Source organism: Bos indicus, chromosome 5 (assembly GCF_029378745.1).
Source record: "Bos indicus isolate NIAB-ARS_2022 breed Sahiwal x Tharparkar chromosome 5, NIAB-ARS_B.indTharparkar_mat_pri_1.0, whole genome shotgun sequence".
Classification (NCBI taxonomy): Eukaryota; Metazoa; Chordata; class Mammalia; order Artiodactyla; family Bovidae; genus Bos; species Bos indicus.
The window spans coordinates 112760568-112778204 of record NC_091764.1 but is presented as its reverse complement, the minus strand read 5'-3'; the positions used below and the strand labels follow the sequence as shown (position 1 = coordinate 112778204).

Here is a 17637-nt window from a genome sequence, read left to right as displayed (position 1 = left end):
CACACGTACACACACACACCATGGAGTGTGGGGGGAAGGTGTGCTCAGTGATTGTTTACCTTTCCTTCTGCCTGTTGGCTAGAAGACAGAGATGACTGCTGGAACTCAAGCAGCCACCTTGTATTATGAGGTGATCTTGGAAGTGGAAGATGTAAATGGCACAGTAAAAGGGCTGAGCGGGCCAGAGTCCTGTCATTGTGGAGGAACCGTTCCCTCCATGGGCTGTGTGTCTCTCAGTTTTTATTTAGAGAAAGAGTAACTCTTATCTTGTTTAAGTCATCATTTTTTTTGGATTTTCCAATTTCTGCCAGTCAAAGCTAATCCTCAATGATCTAGGTTCTCTTTGGTGTGGCCCTGGAAACTACTTCAGTTAGTTAAAAGGCTAGTTTCTTATTATTCTAATGCTTTAGATATAATCATTACGAGGACTTGCTCCTGATGTATGTTCATTGAAATCACTTTCAATCTCTTGCTCTCTCCTTCAAATTCAGCCCCAGACTGTTCTGTGTTCCCTCACCCTTGACTCATCCTCTCTCCCCTTTCAGCTATTTTCCCATTGAGAGGCAGATACTTGAACATATTCATAGAATATGGAGAAGAAATTGACACAGGGAAAGAAATGAAAAATCCAGAAGACAATCAGGGATTCCTGGCAGAACAATGCCCTAGAGAAGGGGCTGGCAAAGAATAGCTGCCAGTTTTGTTTTGTTTTTTCCAGCTGCCAGTTTTTGTAAATAAAATTCAATTGGAGCACAGCCCCACCTATTCATTTTCCTATTGTCTACGGTTGCTTTCTTGCTACAAGGGACAGCAAAAGGACAGCAAAGCCTAAGATATTTGCAGTCTTGCCCTTTACAGAAAGTCTGCTGACTCCTGCCTTCAAGGAGGCAGGGGTGAGGGTTAGGAGCACAGGAGTCAGAAATGCTGGTGAGGCTGGAGAGACAATAAATTGTTCAAGAGAGTGACAAAAACAGCCTGCTTACGGTGAGGCCAAGAGAAAGAAATTCAGGGTGGGGAGAAATGGGGAGGCTGAATGCTTCCAAAAGGCAGGGGAAGTGGGTATGTGGGACAGCTGGAGGGGATGCTAGGGACTAAGATTTCCCCAGAAATCTCATGCCAAGCTCCTCATGACAGCAGTTCAGACCCCGAGGTCAACCATGAGCCCAGCTCTCTGACCCCTTTGCTTTCCACTGCCTGCCCCTGCCTGGGGCCCTGGTGCCGAGTTTTCGATGAGTAAACAGTGGCGGGAGGTGGCTTGAAGAGACAAACAGTGAAGGGCTGGCAGGAGGAGACTGCAGAGTTAGAGCTCCGGGAGTAGAAGGTGAGGGGGCCCGGAGGAGCCTCTTTCCCATAGCTGCTGGGACACAGCCAGCTTCTCCGGTTGCCAGTGAGAGAAAGCTGCTGGAAGTGAGGGTCCAGGCTGAGGGGCTTTGTTTGCCACAGAAGGGGGAGCACAGGGCTGAGAAGAAAAGGAAGGAGGAGGTGTATTGGGTGAGGGAGCTTGAAATTGTCTAGCGCTGAACAAATCAAAGAAAGTCAGACTTAAGGTTGGGTTTCCACCAACTTAACCCCAAGATCATAACTATCACATTTCAAGCACTAAAACAATCAATAACTAGCTACTGAGAATACCTGGAAGAATTAGAATTAGAAAACCTCAAACCAAACAAAAATTTAATTTTGCCCCTGGTGTAAGTCCAGAGGTAGATGGTCCACAGCTGGCATTAGGGATTCCAGTGGGCATGAGAGACCCAGCCTCCTTCAACCCCATCTCACTGCCTTGTGCATCTTCCTTTCCTAATCATCTCTGTTCTGAGATCTAGCAGCCAGGATATTTCCATCCCAGTCAGGAGAAAGAGATTCCTGTAAGAACCCTCCCTGGAAACTGTAGCGGCTGTTACATATCCCACTGGCCAGAACTTAGTTTCACAGTTATGCCTTGTCACAAGGCAGCCTTGGAAATATAGATTTCATTCTGAGTAGCCACATGCACCCCTAAATTTTATAGGCCAAGCAGAGAACATATACAGGGAAACAATTTTCTCTGCCACATTTCTTCCGTATGTCTATACACACAAAAGACAACCATACATCCCAATTTGCATGGGATTGCCACAGCTTACACGATTATCTGTGTATTAATAGAATTCCTTTTCACTCAAAAGGGCAGAAAAGGGAAAAGTTTGGTGGTTCCTCAAAAAGTTAAAAATAAAATTGCCATTGTGGTTCATTCACTAAGTCATGTCCAACTCTTTGCAACCCCATGAACTGCAGCACACGGGTCCTCCCTGTCCTTCGCTATCTCTTGGAGTTTGCTCAAACTCATATCCATTGAGTAGATGATGATGCTATCCAACCATGTCACCCTCTGTCACCCTCTTCTCCTCCTACCCTCGATCTTTCCCAGCATCAGGGTCTTTTCCAATGAGTTGGCTTCTCACATTAGGTGGCCAAAGTATTGGAGCTTCAGCTTCAGCATCAGTAGTTCCAATGATGTGATCCAGCAATTCTACTTCTAGGTATATACCCCAAAGAATTAAAAAGAAAAACAAACAACTCAATCAAAAAATGGGCAGAGGAGCTAATCAGACACTTCTCCCCAGAAGTCATACAGGTGGCCAACAAACACATGAAAAGATGCTCAACATTGCTCATTATTAGAGAAATGCAAATCAAAACTACAATGAGGTAACACCTCACACTGATCTTCTGGCCCTCATCAAAAAATCTACAAACAATAAATGCTAGAGAGGATGTGGAGAAAAGGGAACCGTCTTGTACTATTGGTGGGAATGCAAATGATACAACCATTATGGAGAACAGTAAGGAGATTCCTTAAAAAACTAAGAATAAAAGTACCATGTGACCGTGCAATCCCACTGTTGGGCATATACCCTGAGAAAACCATAATTCAAAAAGACACGTGTACCCCAATGTTCACTGCAGCACTATTTACAACAGCCAGGACAAGGAAGCAACCTAGACGTCCATCGACAGATGACTGTATAAAGAAGTTGTGATACATATATACGATGGAATATTACTCAGGCATAAAAAGGAATGAATTTGAGTCCATTGAAATGAGGTGGATGAACCTAGAGACTGTCATACAGAGAAAAGTAAGTTAGAAAGAGAAAAACAAATACTGTATATTAGTGCATATATATATATATAGAATCTAGGAAAAAGGTACTGATGAACCTATTTGTAGGGCAGGGACAGAGGCACAGACATAGAAGATGGACTTGAGGACACAGTGGGGGCAGGAGAGGGTGGCACAAATGGAGAGTAGCGTTAACAAATATACACTCCCTTGTGAAAATAGATAGCCAGTGGGAAGTTGCTGCATAACGCAGAGAACTCAGCCTGCTGCTCTGGGATGACCTAGAGGGCTGGGTTGGTGGAGGTGGGGGAGAGGCTCAAGAGAAAGGGAATATACATACACTTAAGACTGAGTCACATTCTTATACAGCAGAAACCAATACGACATTGTAAAGCAATTATCCTCTAATTAAAAATAAGTTAAAAAAATAATAACGGAAAGTAGGAACTCAAACAGATAGCTATATACCAGATACCTATATATACTCATAGAAGCATTATCCACAATAGCCGAAAGGTGGAAACAACCAAGTGTCCATCAACAGACTGAAGAATAAACAAACGTGAAATATACCTACAAAGGAATACTATTCAGCTGTTAAAAAGAATGAAATACTGAGACACGCTACAACATGGAGGAACCTTGAAAACACTATGTTAAGTGCAAGAAACCGGACACAAAAGGACAGATCCTATATTACTCCATTGATACGAGTTACCCAGAATAGGCAAATTCATAAGGACAGAAAGTGGTTACCAGGGCTGAGAGGTGGGAGAAATGAGAGTTATCGTTTCACAGGTACAGGAGTTTCTATTGGGATGATGAAGAGGTTCTAGAAATGTATAGAGTGATGGTAACACAATAACGTGAATGTATTTAATGCCACAGAACACTTAAAAACTGTTAAAATGAAGCATCTTATGTTATGTGTATTTTGCCACAGTTTTTAAAAAGTGAAAAAAAAGCTTAAGGTATCTACCTAAGAGAAAAGAAAGCATATATTTCCATTATAAATAATGGCAGTTCAGAGCAGCTTTATTTGCAATAGCCCCCAAATGGAAACAACCCCAACATACATTAAGAGGTTAACGGATAAACAAACTCTGGTATATCCATACAATGGAATAGTGTTTGGTAGTAAAAAAGGAATATGTTGATGATACCTACAATAAGATAGATGAATCTCAAAATGATTATATTGAGTGAAAGAAGCCAGTAAAGTAGTATATGCTGGGACTTCGCTGGTGGCACAGCAGTTAAGAATCTACCTGCCAGTGCAGGGGTCACGGGTTCTGTCCTTGATCTGGGAGGATTCCACGTGCCTCAGAGCAACTAAGCCAGGGAGCCACAACTACTGAAGCCCGCCAGCTCTAGAGGCTGTGTGCCACAGCAAGAGAAGCTGTCACACTGAGAAGCCTGTGCATTGCAATCAAGAGCAGCCCCTGTTTGCCACAGCTAAAGAAAGCCCGCCCAAAGCAACAAAGACCCAGCGCAGACAAAAATAAGATAAACAATGAAATAAATAAAATTATAAAAAATAGTATATGCCATATTCATACATAGCAGTTATATACACTCTAAAAAATGCACATTACTGTATAGTGGGAGTATACAGTGGTGGCCTAGAGAGGTATCCAACACTTTGACCACCTGATGGGAAGAGCCGACTCATTGGAAAAGACCCTGATGCTGGGAAGGATTGAAGGCGGAGAAAGGGATGACAGAGGATGGGATGGTTGGATGGCATCACCAACTCAATGGACATGAGTTTGAGCAAACTCTAAGAGATGGTGAAGGACAGAGAAGCCTGGAGTGCTGTAGTCCATGGGGCTGCAAAGAGTCAGACATGACTGAGAGTGACTGAACAAGAAAGTTAAGCGGGAAGGATCACCAAGGAACACTAGGAAGCTTTGGAAGAGGTGATGGCTAAGTTCATTATCCTGATTGTGATGATGGTTTATATATGTCAAAATTTTTTAATTCATACACTTTAAATGTGTACAGTTTTTATATGTGCTATTAAATTAAACATGCACACACAATTACATTAACATCTGAATAAATAATATTAAAATAAATGGCTTTTTGGAGAGGGACTTTGCTGGCACTCTGATGATTAAGAGTCTGCGCTCCCATGGCAGTGGCACAAGCTCGATCTCTGGCTGGGGAGCTAAGATTTCTCATTCCACACAGCTCAACCTGAATCCCCCCTCAAAAACAAACAGTTTTTAAAAATTGTCCTAGTTTGGATGGTAAATTAAATCATCACCCTATATATTTTTCTCTCCACTTATAAAACATACTTACCTGCTCCCCAATAAAGAAACTTCCAAATCCCACTGTATCCAGCTCAAACTATAACCTAAGTCTGTAACTACCTATCGGGTTCAGATAAAAGTTTTTAAAGTTTAGTCACTCAGTCGCATCTGACTCTGCGACCCCATGGACTGTAGCCTACCAGGCTCCTCTGTCCATGGGATTTTCCAGGCAAGAGTACTAGAGTGGGTTGCCATTTCCTTCTCCAGAGGATCTTCCCAATCCAGGGATCAAACCCAGGTCTCCCACACTGTGAGCAGATGCTTTACCGTCTGAGCCACCAGGGAAGTCCTGGTTCAGATAAAGGTGCAACCTAAAAACTAAAAGACAAACTATCTTTAAATATATACTAGTGGAGAAGGCAATGGCACCCCACTCCAGTCCTCTTGCCTGGAAAATCCTATGGACGGAGGAGCCTAGTAGGCTGCAGTCCATGGGGTCGCTAGGCGTCGGACACGACTGAGTAACTTCACTTTCACTTTTCACTTTCATGCATTGGAGAAGGAAATGGCAGCCCACTCCAGTGTTCTTGCCTGGAGAGTCCCAGGGACCGGGGAGCCTGGTGAGCTGCCGTCTATGGGGTCGCACAGAGTCAGACACGACTGAAGCGACTTAGCAGCAGCAGCAGCAGCAGTGGAGTAAGAGGGGCTTCCCAGGTAGTTCAGTGGTAAAGTATCTGCCTGCCAATGCAGGAAACGCAGGTTCAATCCCTGGATCAGGAAGATCCCTGGAGAAGGAAATGGCAAGCCACTCCAGTAATCTTGCCTGGGAAATCATGGACAGAGGAGTTTGGCTGGCTGCAGTCGATGGGGTCACAAAAGGGTTGGACCTGACTGAGCGACTGAGCATGTGCGTACAGAGAAGATAATACAGGAGAAGTGGCAGAATGTTACTTTCAAGATTAGCTCATGAAAAGATGGTGCTTCTGTCTTGTGGGCTTAACTTTCCCTTTCCCTTGGATGGTTTACTCTGGGAAAATCCAGCTGCCATGCAGCAAGGCTGTCCTGTGCAGAGCCTCATTTGAGGGAGTTTGGAAATAGATCTTTTGAGGCAGAGGAGCCTGGTGGGTTGCAGTCCATGGGGTGGCAAAGAGTTGGATACAACCGAGCACAGACACACGTAAGTGGAGTGAGAACAAGATAATCACAATGACTGTTCTGAAAATGTCCATTACTCTCCAAGGACGCAAGGAAGGTGGGCACTGGGGAGGTGGCTTACTGAGGCCGCATAGTTTCAGTGCTTGCCTCCTGCTGAGGCGGGTTTCCTTCAGGGTTGAGTAGTCACAGATGTTCTCAAGTTCGTGGTTTCTTTGCTAATACAGTAGTCCCCTCTTATCCCCGGTTTCAGTTTCACTTACAATTTGCCCCATTTCAGTTAGCCAGGGCCAAACGCCATCAGAAAATATTAATTGGATAACTCCAGAGCAAACTATTCATAAGTTTTAAATTGCACAGTGTTCCGAGAAGTGTGATGAAATCTTGCCCCGTCCAGCTCTCTCCTGCAGGGACATGAGTCATCCGTTTGTCCAGTGTATCCACACTGCACATATTTCCCATGGAGAAGACATTTAGCACCCTTCTTGGTGATCAGATAGACTATTTCAATGTCCCAGTGCTTGTGTTCAGATTACTCATTTCACATCATAATGACCCCAAAGATCAAGAGTAGTGATGCTAGAAATAACAGTATGTATGGGGTTCTGTACTATCTGTGGTTTTAGGCACCCACTGCTGGTCTTGAAACGTGTCCCCCGAGGACGAGTGGGAACTACTGTTTATTTATTTTTTTTTTTGGAACTACTGTTTAATTCTTTCTCTGAGCAGCTCCAGATTATTTGCTTCCTGTGCAAGGAAGTGACCACAGCCAAAGAGCTCACCTACATATAACTTTTAGGCCTGGATACTTTGGTCTATGGGCTTCCCTGGTGGCTCAGGGGTAAAGAATCTGCCTGCCATTGCAGGAGACGTGGGTTTGATCCCTGGGTTGGGAAGATCCCCTGGAGTCGGAAATAGCAACCCACTCCAGTATTCTTGCCTGGAGAATCCCATGGACAGACGAGCTGGGGGCTACAGTTAATGGGGTCGCAGAGTTGGACACGATTGAGGAACTAAGCACGCGTTTTGGTCTACAAGTGAATCCCAGGGCTGAGCCTGATGGCCGCCACTTTCAAAGCCTCTAAAACAGGGTGGGGAGGCACATTCCTTAATCCCATTTTTGCCTTCAGGCTCCTGGCCTCTGGGGGAAAGTTAGCCTTATCTCTCATTGCTTTAAGCCACTCCTTGTAATTGCTTAGGTTTGAAATACCAAAGCAGATGGCTTCTTTCAGCCCCGAATCTTCTCTGTGTTATGGAACTTTTGGACAATTTGGATTGGGGGCTGCCAGCAGAGTACATTCCTTTGTACCTCTGCTGAAGACTGGAGCGCTTCTGTGTCCTGCTCTCTGAGAACTCTTGAAAGCAAACAGCACCCAACACACCCAAAGACTGAACTTTCTCTACCAGTTCTCCAGTATTCCTGCCCTGTTGGGAACATTAGTGTGTTGTGATGTCAAGTGGGCCACAGCCAACTTTTTTGTTTTTTTGTTTTTTAAATAAGTTAGAATAGAATAGAAAATATCAGATGCTTGCAGCTCAGGGCAGGAATAGAAGCTTCACTCCACAAAGTTCCCTGCTCAGCTGCTTCCAGCGCCTTGGCTCACCCTCCATGGCTAACTGGTGGCTTTCAGACTCTGGCACTGATCTCAGAGGGAGAGCAGTGAGCGGTCTTCAAGGAGATCTTGGTTCCCTGCCCAGGAATTGAACCTGGGCTGTTGATGTTGTTCAGTCACTAAGTCATGTCCAACTCTTTGTGACCCCATGAATCCACACCAGGATTTCCTGTCCTTTACTAGCTCCCGGAGTTTGCTCAAACTCATGCCCATTGAGTCAGTGATGCCATCCCACCATCTCATCTTCTATCACCCCCTTCTCCTCCTGCCCTCAATCTTTCTTAGTACCAGGGTCTTTTCCAGTGTTCCAATGTCAGTTTTTCGCATCAGGTGGCCAAACTATTGGAGCCTCAGCTTCACCATCAGTCCTTCCAATGAATATTCAGGACTGATTTCCTTTAAGATTGACTGGTTTGATCTCCTGGCAGTCCAACAGACTCTCAGGAGTCTTCTCCAGCATCACAATTCAAAAGCACCAATTCTTCTACACTTAGCCTTCTATATGGTCCAACTCTCACATCCATTCATGACTACTGGAAAAACCATAGCTTTGACTATATAGACCTTTGTTGGCAAAGTGATGTCCTTGCTTTTTAATAAGCTGTTTAGGTTTGTCATAGCTTTTCTTTCAAGGAGTAAGGGTCTTTTAATTTTTGTGTCTTTGGATTTTGGAACCCAAGAAAATAAAATGTCACTGTTTTCACTTTTTCCCCATCTATTTGCCTTGAAGTGATGGGGCCCGATGCCATGATCTCAGTTTTTTGGATGTTGAGTTTTAAGCCAGGTTTTCACTCTCCTCTTTCACCTTCATCAAGGGGCTCTTTAGGTCCTCTTTACTTTCTGCCATTAGAGTGTATCATCCATATATCTGAGGTTGTTATTTTTCCAGGCAATCTTGATTTCAGCCCAGCATTTTGCATGATGTACTCTGCATATAAGTTAAATAATCAGGGTGATAATATACAGCCTTGATGTACACCTTTTCCAATTTTGAACCAGTCCACTGTTCCATGTCCAGTTCTAACTGTTGCTTCTTGACCTGCACACAGGTTTCTCAGGAGGCAGGTAAGGTGGTCTAGTATTCCCATTTCTTTAAGAGTTTTCCACAATTTATTGTGATCCACATAGTCAAAGACTTTCATGTAGTCAATGAAGCAGAGGTAGATGTTTTTCTGGAATTTCCTTGCTTTTTCTATGATCCAACAGATGGCAATTTGAACCTGGGTAGCATGAATGAAAACCAGGAATTCTAGCCACTAGACCACCAGGAGCTAGAGCCCAGAAGCAAAATGGCCCTGGCTCTTTCCCCAGTTTGAAAGCAAGATTGTTTCAAGGAGACAAAAACTGTGAAAACAGGTACAAAGTTTATTATTAGAGACACAGCACAATGTATGGGAAAGCACACCGGAAAACAGTTTATTTATCCAACTCAGAAGCACAGCAGAGATACACACTCAGAAAGAAAGTGTATGGACATCCTTTCTAATGAGGGAGACTGCGGTAAGTCAGAAACTAGGCAGAGACATACGCCCAGAGTGGAGTGGGGGGCATCCTGAGTGAGGAGGAGCACAGTAAGTCAGAAACCAGGCAGAAATGCACACCCGGACGGAAGTGCAGACACCCTGAGTGAGGAGGAGTGCAGTAAAGAGGTGATGTAAATCATTTGTATGGGACAGTCCTTCCGGGTCTTTGTTTATTGCTTTGGCCAATTAACTTGTTTCTTTCTTCACACCTAGATGCATGCACAACTTTTTGCTAAGATGGATCCCACTGCAGAGGCCTGTGAGTGCATGTCCACATTTATTATGGGGTGGGGCCCCCTCCCTTTTTGACCCTCAAGAAGCCTTCCTGTGCATGTGCAGACAGGGAGGTCTTCCTTGACCTCAGGAGTGGGCACCTGACCTCTTTAGCAGAGCTCAGCTTTTGCCAGAGCTTTGTCCTTGGGATGTCTGGGTGAGACCAAAGGCTAGGTTTTATTCTACTTGACAAACACCAGGTGTCAGGTCCAGAGGCCTGCTGCCTCCTACCTCAGCACCAATTCAGTATCTTCAGACGAGGCAGAAGTTTGTGGAAAGATGGAGGAGCAGGCAAAGGGAGCCCCAGCAGTGTTTTATTTTCTGTTCTTAGAAGCTGCCATATAACACTTCTACTTATAGCTCACCAGCAAGAGTTTAGATACATGGTCACATCTAGTGCAAGGAGGGTGAGAGATGTTATTTATTTATTTTTTGTAATTTTATTTATTTATTATTTTTGGTTGCACTGGATCTTCGTTGTTGCTTTCAGGCTTTCTCCAGTTGCGGCAAGTGCAGACGACTCCCTGCTGCGGGGTATGAACTTCTCATTGCGGTAGCTTCCCTGTTTGTAGAGTTCTAGGTTCTAGGCATGTGGACTTCTGTGGTTGCAGCTCACAGGCTCCAGAGCGTGGGCTCAGTAGTTGTGGTGCACGAGCTTAGTTGCCCTACAGCATGTGGGGTCTTCCTGGACCAGGGATTTAACTGGTGTTCCTTGCATTGGCAGGTAGATTGCCATGCACTGTACTACCAGGGAAGTCCTGAGAGATGTTATTTTCATGCTGGTGACTGTGTGCCCTTTTAGTGATATTACAATGGGGAAAAAGGGAGAGAGCACGTTCATTATAAGGCAACTAATAGGATTCACTTGTAGATTCAAGGTATCCTGCTGCTGCTGCTGCTAAGTCACTTCAGTCATGAGTGGTAACCAAGTATTTCATTTTTTTTTTAACCATTGATTTTTTTTCAAAACTCTCAGAGCTGTTCTCACATAGCTAGAAGACACCTTCACTTTGGTCTGCCTTTGACCCATTCCCAACTCTTCAACCATCAGACATAGTGCTTAAACTTAGAAGTGGAATCAAGATTCCTAGATTCAAATCCAGACTACCCTGCCTATGAGCTGGACCACTTTTTCTGGCAAGTTATTTTAACCTCGTCTCAGTTTCCTTGGCTGTAAAATGATGGAGACCAATAGTATTGTAGCAGAGTATTTTTACAAGGATGAAATATGAATTTGCATGTAAAGAAGCAGAGTGCCAGGTGCATAATAAACTTAATAAGTGATCAACAACAATTTATTATTCAGTAGCTCTTTGCTACCTGAAGGCTTAACTTCTCAGCACATGACAATCTTCCAGAATGTGCTGTGGTGCCCCTAGAGGGTCCCACTCCCCATTGTATGGTACCTCATTTATTCATTTTTTTAAATAACATTGTTTCCAATTAAAAAGTAATACAACCCAATCGTTTTACCTTTGGAATCTATCTTAGAAACTTGCTGAATGCAGAGACAAACCTGTGTGCTGCATTGTTGTAAGAGTAACAAATTGGGAAACAACCACTCAGAAGAGAACATTTTAAAAGTCAGGAAGAGAAAGACAAATACTGTATGATATCACTTCTGTGTGGAATCTAAAATACAACGCAAAGGAGCATATCTATGACACAGAAGCAGACTTACAGATACAGAGAACAGGCTTGTGGCTGCCAAGGGGGTGAGGGGAGGGAAGGACTGGAAGCTTGGGATTAGCAGATGCAAACTGTTATATATAGGATGGATAAACAAGGTCCTAGATACAGGGACCTATATTCGATATCTTGTGGTAAACCATAATGCAAATGAATATGAAAAGAATATATACATATATAAATGAATCATTTTACTGTACAGCAGAAATTAAGCCTGACATTATAAACCAACTATAACTTCAACAAAAAATTCAAAAATACTACGGAACAGCCAGACTCTGGAATCCCATGAAGTCATTTAAAGTCCCAGATTGACCTCTTCTGAAACCACTCTTCCTCTATCCGCCTCCGGCCTTCCTGAGGGGGTCTCAAACAATCCGTTCTTGTTCCTGTTGTGGGACTTCTACATGAGCCCTTTCCTCAGCTTGGCATATTCTGTCCCTGACAAATTTCATTTGGATATAACTTTCCCTAACCCACTTTTCCCAATCTAAAAGAGTTCCTCAGCTTATCTCTAGCACACTAATTAATTAATTGACTAAAAATTATTATTAACTAATTAATTAATTTACTGTCTGTCTCTCCCAGCTGGAACATAAGCATCAGGAGAGTGGGACCTTAGTCTCGTTTATCATTCTCATGACAACCAAACTGCTACATAGTGGTGATTCAATGCATATTTGTTAAATAAATAATATTAGCTATACTTATTAAGTGCTTTCTATTTTCTGGGCATTGTTTTATGTCCTTTAAGTATATTAATATATATAGAATCCTTACAACAATTCTATGAGGCAGTTGCTATCATATTATATCATTTTACAGATGAGGCTGTTGCCTAAGGCCAAGGGTTAATAAGTTGCAGAGCTGAATTTCAACCTAGGGAGTGGGTCCTGATCTTATGACCTTAACCCCTACACAACATGTAGCTGAAGCAGGGCTCAGGGCACAACTTATAACTGTAAATGCCTAGTTTTAATACAAAGAAAGATCTTAAATCAAGTACTTAAACTTCCGCCCTAAGGAACTAGAAAAAAGAGCAAATAAAACCCAAAAGAAGGAGAAGGAAGGAAATAATAAACACTAGAGCAGAAAACAAATGAACTAAAGAGCAGAAAAACAAGAGTGAACGTCAATAAAACCCAAAGGTTTCTGAAAAGGTCAACAAAAGTGATACACTTTTAGCTAGACTGATCAGAGAAAAAGAAAATTAAAATTTCTAAAATCACAACTAAAAGAAGGGACATTAAACTAAACTTAAGGAATAGGAAAGATTATAAGAGGATACCATATGGGAAGATGCTGCTCAAAGGGTACTAATCTGCAGTTATAAGATGACTAAGTCCTGGGGATCTAATGCACAGAATGAAACTCTGCCCAATATTATGCTGTGTACTTGAAATTTGCTAAGAGAATAGACTTTGGACTTCCCTCATGGCTCAGATGGTAAAGAATCTACCTGTAATTCAGGAGACCCGGGTTCGACCCCTGGGTCGGGAAGATCCCCTGGAGAAGGGAATGGCTGTCCATTCCAGTATTCCTGCCTGGAGAATTCCAGGGTCAGAGGAGCGTGAGGTTGCAAAGAGTTATACATGACTGAGTAACCAGAAGTTTTAATTTTTTTTTTCATCCTCACCACACACATGCAAAAAAAGTAACTATCTGAGATAATGGATGTGTTAATTAACTTGACTGTGGTAGTCATTTCACAAAGTATACATAGGTTAAATCATCGTGTTGTACGCCTTTAATGTATACAATTTCATTTGTAAATTATACATCCATAAAGCTGGAGAATACTATGAGCAACTGCACTGCAACAAATTAGATAATTTAGATCAAATGGGCAAATTCTAGAAAAGCACGACGATTGAAACTCCCTGAAGAAGCAGCTAAGGACTTCCCTAGCGGCTCAGTGGTAAAGAAGCTGCCTGCCAGTGCAGAAGACTCGAGTTTGATCCCTCGTCCGGGAGGATCCCATGTGCCTCGGGGCAATTAAGCCTATGTGCCACAACCACGGAGTCTGTGCCCTAGAGCCCGTGCTCTGCAACAGGAGAAGCCGCCACGGTAAGAAGCTCACGTGCTGGAACAAAGAGTAGCCCCTGCTTGCCACAACAAGAGAAAGCCCGTGAAGCAACAAAGCCCAGCACAGCCAACCAAAAATAAATACAGTTATTCCAAAAAAGAAGAACCTGGGCTTCCTTTGTGGCTCAGTTGGTAAAGAATCCTCCTGAAATGCAGGATACCTGGGTTCTATCCCTGGGTTGGGAAGATGCTCTGGAGAAGTGAAAGGCTACCCACTCCAGTATTCTGGCCTAGAGAATTCCATGAACTGTACAGTCCATGGGGTCCCAAAGAGTCGGATGTGACTTAAAAAAAAAAATAAAAAGAGGGAGAAGATGAAAATGTGAGTACGCCTATTGTAAATAAAGATATCCAATTAATAATTTTAAATGTCCCACAAAGACAAGTTCAGTCTCAGATAGCTTCACTGGCAAATTCGACTAAACATTCAAAGAAGAATTATGGTAGGTGGAATAAAGGCTCCCCAAAGATTCCCTTGTCTGTCGCAATTCAAAGAACCTGTGAATGTTAATTTATATGACAAAAGGAATTTTACAGATGTGATTCAGCCAAGAATCTAGAGATAAGGAGATGATCCCGGATTTTCTGAGTAGGCCTGATGTAATTAGAAAGGTCCTTATAAGAGGGATGATGGAAGAGTCAGGGTTAGGATGCCACGTCAAGAAGGAAGCAGAGGGAAGAAGAGTCTGGAAAAGAAGCTACTACTCAACTGGCTGTGATGATGGAGAAAAGAGCCATGAGCAGCTTCTAGAAGCTGGAAAAGGGAAGAAGCAGAAAGATTCTGTCCTGGAGGGCTTCCCTGGTGATGCAGTGGATAAGAATCCACCTGCAATGCGGGGGACATGGGTTCGATCCCTGATCCAGGAAGCTCCCACGTGCTGCAGAGGAACTAAGCTCGTGTGCCAAACTACTGAAACCCGTGCACGTAGAGCCCGTGCTCTGCAACGAGAGAAGCCACTGCAATGAGAAGTCCATGCACCTCAGCGAAGAGTAGCCCCCACTTGCGACAGCTAAAGCAAGCTCCAGTGCAGCAACAAAGCCTCAGCAAAGCCAAAACTAAATAAATAAAAAGAAAGTAATGTGTGAACATTTGTGCAAGGAAAAAAAAAAAAAAAGATTCTTTCCTGGAGCCTCCAGAAGGAAGCAGTCCCATTACACCTCAATTTTTGGACCTTTTTTAAAAACTTCATTCTCTTTTGGCCGTGCCTTGCAGCGTGTGGGATCTTAGTTCCCTGACCAGGGGTCAAACCCATGACATTGGAAGTAGGAAGTCTTAACCACTGGACTGCCAGGGAAGTCCCTCACTTTTTGATTTTTGGATGTTCAATCTCCAGAATTGTAGAAGAATACATTTGTCAATTTAAGCCACTAAGTTTGTGATAACATGTTACAGCAGCAAAAGGAAATGAATACATCAATCTTCCAAAGACTAGAAGGGCCAACTCTTCCAAAAACAGGAGAGAAAACTTCCCAATCGTTGCATGAGGCCAGTATTACTCTGATATCAAAACTAGGCAAATACATCACAAGAAAAGAAACCTACAGATCAATAACCCTCACAAATTTAGACACAAAAATCCTGAACAAAATACTAGCAAAATGAACCCAAAAGTATATGAAAAGGAAAGAATGAATATATGTGTATAACTGAATCACTTTCTGTACAGCAGAAATTAGCATAATATTGTAAATCAGCTATATTTCAATAAATAAGTAAATAAAAATAAAAAATATGTAACAGGATTATACACCATGATCAAGTGGGATTTATTCCAGAAATACAAGGTTGGTTTAATATCTTGTGCAGAAAGGAGTAAACACATGGAATTTAAGACTGCTATCCTTAGAAATGCTGGTTTGCAAGGTGGGCCCTTGGCTGGCATCTGGAAATGGGAATTTCAGGACTGGTAAGTGCAGTTCACTGTGCCTATACTGTGTATACAAATAATGTGGTTTATGCTAACTAAATACCTCCTTTCCTTCTAAGAGTCTGGAATTTTGGTCCATGCTAGGCAAAGGATGCCTGAATGACTGGTCTTTATTTAAAACCTTGGATGCTGAATTTCAAATGAGTTTCTGTGGTAAACAACATCTCACGCATTGTCAGGACTTGTTGGAGGTGTTAGGTATGTTTCCACTTGAAGAGCACGCTGAAAGCTTGTGTTGGTTTCCTCTGGACTTTGCCCCACATGCTGTTTCTCTTTGCTGATTTTGTGCTGTATCCTTCCACTATAATAAAACTTAGCTGTGAGTATGACTACATACTGAATCCTGTGAGTCTTCTTGACCTTGAAGATGGTCTTGGGGATTTGAAAATTAATTAATGTAATATAGCACATGGATAAAATAAATGACAAAAACCATATGATCATCTCGATAGATACAGAAAAAAGCATCTGACAAAATCCAACGTTTAATAATAAAAATACTCAACAAACTAAGAATGGACGGTAACTCTCACAACCTAACAAAGATAATCTATGAAAAACCCATCATAATTAACTACAAACATAATTGTGAAAGACTGAATGGTATATGATCACTGCAGATGGTGACTACAGCCATGAAATTAAAAGATGGAAGAAAAGCTTTTCTTTCCTTGGAAGGAAAGCTATGATCAACCTAGACACCGTATTAAAAAGCAGAGACATTACTTTGCTGACAAAGGTCCGTCTAGTCAAAGCTATGGTTTTTCCAGTATGGATGTGAGAGTTGGACCATAAAGAAAGCTGAGCACCAAAGAATTGATGCTTTTGAACTGGTGTTGGAGAATACTCTTGAGAGTCCCTTGGACTGCCAGGAGATCAAACCAGTCCATCCTAAAGGAAATCAGTCCTGAATATTGATTGGAAGGACTGATGCTGAAGCTGAAGCTCCAATACTTTGGCCACCTGATGCGAAGAGCTGACTCATTGGAAAAGACCCTGATGCTGGGAAAGATTGAAGGTGGGAGAAAGGGACGACAGAGAATGAGATGGTTGAATGGCATCACCAACTTGATGAACATGAGTTTGAGCGAGCTCTGGGAGTTGGTGATGGACAGGGAGGCCTGGTGTGCTGCAGTCCATAGGGTCGCAAAGAGCTGGACACGACTGAGCGACTGAACTGAACTGCATGATATACCCCTAAGATCAAGAACAAGACAAGAATGTCCACTATCATCACTTCTATGTAACATTGTTTTGGAGGTTCTAGATAGGGTAATCAGGCAAGGAAAAAAAGTTCATCCAGGTGCTCACTTTAGCAGCACATATACTAAAATTGGAATGATACAGAGAATATTTGCATGGCCCCAGTGCAAGGATGACACAAAAATTCATGAAGCATTCCAGATTATTTATTTATTTATTTATCTTTGGCTCTTCTGGGTCTTTGTTGCTGCTTGGGCTTTTCTCTAGATGCGGGGAGCAAGTACCACTTTCCAACTGCAGTGTGAGGGCTTCTCAATGCAGTGGGTCCTCTAGTTGCGAAGCACGGTCTCCAGGACACTCAGGCTTCAGTATCTGCAGCTAGAGGGCTCAGTAGTTTCAGCTCCTGGACTCGAGAGCACAAGTTCAATACTTGTGGCCCACAGGCTTAGTAGCTCCAAACATGTGGGATCTCCCTGGATTAGGGACGGCACTCGTGTCTCCGGCATTGGTAGGTGGATTGTTTACCACGGAGCCATCAGGGACACCCACATATTTTTAATTATTAGAGAAATGCAAATCAAAACTACAATAAGGTGCCAGAGTGAGACTGGTCTGAATGGCCATTATTTTAAAAATCTATATATAAGCTGGAGAGGGTGTGGAGAAAAGGGAAGCCTCCTACATCGTTAGTGGTGATATAAATTGGTGCAGCCATTATGGAAAACTATCAAGAAAGTGAAAAGATACTCTCATCCAGAATATGTAAAGAGCATTTACAACTCAATAATAAAAGGACAAATAACTTCTCTA

General features: G+C 42.8%; 1 non-coding gene across 1 annotated transcript; it reads left to right on the top strand.

The window, feature by feature from the left end:
- Positions 1–16927: 16927 nt before the first annotated feature.
- On the top strand, positions 16928–17034 carry LOC139183403 (U6 spliceosomal RNA). Its single transcript, XR_011566991.1, has one exon. It is a non-coding gene; the product is annotated as a U6 spliceosomal RNA (small nuclear RNA).
- The last annotated feature ends 603 nt before the right edge of the window (positions 17035–17637 follow it).